The 2,007-nt window shown below is 34.6% G+C and overlaps 2 pseudogenes; both read right to left on the bottom strand.

Annotated features, from left to right (window-relative positions):
• Nucleotides 1-1,480, bottom strand: part of LOC105811038 — a 12,225-nt pseudogene extending 10,745 nt beyond the window's left edge.
• A 136-nt stretch (nucleotides 1,481-1,616) lies between these two features.
• LOC105811037 overlaps nucleotides 1,617-2,007 on the bottom strand; it is a 3,009-nt pseudogene continuing 2,618 nt past the window's right edge.

The raw sequence follows: 2,007 nt of genomic DNA, 5'->3' as shown, positions 1-2,007 counted from the left end.
AAGACAATTAGCACTACAGGAATTTAAATTTTTCTGAAAAAATTTGCTGAGGCAGGAACCTAATGCTATTTGTGACATCAAATGTGCTTAGGAAAATAAAGTGGACGTAGTTAAAATCAGAAGACTCCATTCTGAATTGTGAGACAGACTTTCTTACCCTTGATGTCCTTCACTGCTGTGCCATTTGTTAGTGTGTCATTGTGGAAATAGTAAGTGCTTTATTCTATAACAATAGAATAAATGCTTTATTCTACATCAATAACCTTGTATATCGTTCAGCAACAATTAGATTTACCATTTTACATCAGTGTTCTTTATACAGCCTTTATACAGCAGAAAATTCTGCTTTTTAATCCACAACATCAGAATGTGGAGAGCACTAGACCATAAATGATAAATGAGAATATTTTAGAAAGAATAAATAAAATGCTGTTAGAGAGCAAGGACAAAAATACTCACTTGTTGCTTTTCTAAGTTATTTGGATTTAACTTGCACATGAAAGGCTGAAAATAGGTCTAATTTCATTAGACTTGAATTAATTAGGTGCTCCTACTGCCTCTCCCCCAAAACAAACATCAATTTGCATTCTAACAGCTGCTGTTTATTGGGCAGTTATTATGTATCAAGTGCTGTTCTGTGGACTCCACGTGCATTATTTTATTTGTATCAGCTTGGTAATATTATTACCCTCATTAAATATGAGGAGTGTCAGAGCCAGAAAGATTATGTAACTAGTCCAAGTGTGCACAGTTTTCAGTGATAGGCTCAGGCGTTGCATTAAACTTTATAGCCTGACAACACCCACACTTTTAAGCACTGTATCACAATTTGAAATCCTGTCTGAAAATGCAAACATGGGAATTATAAAACTCACCATTCGTCAGTTCCTTGAAAATTCTGGAGATAGTAATCTCCCATTCTCTATGGCGAAAAGTCCATTTGGTGGCTCGCCAAAACAGGAAGGTTGTTTTCAACCCTTCCTTCTACATCTAAGAGAGAGAGGAAGAGCATCTCTGGCAGACAAGGTAGAGAATGTCCCCCACTGCTTATCAAGTGTTGTCTTTAATATAGTCTCAGGAAAAAATAAATAAAGAAGCAAAGCTTTCCTCCTTGGTTTCCTATTGGAATTTAAAGACATTTCCCTGAGAGGTCATCACCCTATAGAATTGCTTCTCCCCTCCCTCAGGATTTGGGAATTTCCCATCCGTATGATTTTCCAAGACACAGTTTTATGTGGTTTGACTTGCTCAAATGTTGGCAAAACTTTTATGCTCCTGATCAATTAGAGGGTTTTTTTTTCTTATTTCTTTTTCTAACTTCTGGGTTTCTATTAGAAGATGCTTTAATTTTCCTTCATGTTCAGGAATAGAATACCGTGTATACAGTGATAGAATCACTGAATTAGGGCAAACTCCCTGTGCACTTACTAAGTAAAAGGGCTGAGTTCTGTGATAAGGCAGCATCCATCCACATGGACATAAGACGTTGTTTTGGGACTTGGGTAGCAATGAGTGCATATTAAAGAATAACATTTTGTGTATAAGTATGCAAAGATTCATAGATTAATCAAAATGTTATTTTTTCTCTCATAAACTGATCTTGAAGTTTCATGACCTTAAAACTAAAAGTACAATTTGTAAAGCATATAAGAATTTTTCTCTTTTCATATTATTAGAAAAGAAGATAGAGCAGGTATGTTTACTCTAAAAAAAAAAATAGCATTGAGATCGAAGCCTGAGGGACAACTTGAACTTAGCTCAGCATGTTCTTTCAGAAAGGGATGACACCAAGCAATTTGTTGCTTTATACATTCTTTTTTTTAATTTTTTTATTTCAGCATATTATGGAAAGGACACTTTATACGCTCTTTAAACATTTTGTCCTACCTACTTATATGTTTATGTCTTTCAGCATTTGTTTTTTCATGTGCTAAATATATATTTTTGTTTCTCCTTGTATATTATTACCAGAGTCCACAATGAGAAATTGGAGGTGAACCAATAAAA

The sequence above is a fragment of the Propithecus coquereli genome, unplaced genomic scaffold, assembly GCF_000956105.1.
Source record: "Propithecus coquereli isolate 6110/MARCELLA unplaced genomic scaffold, Pcoq_1.0 Scaffold227, whole genome shotgun sequence".
NCBI lineage: Eukaryota > Metazoa > Chordata > Mammalia > Primates > Indriidae > Propithecus > Propithecus coquereli.
Note: the sequence above shows the minus strand (reverse complement) of the source record. Positions and strands in the feature narration are given on the sequence as shown.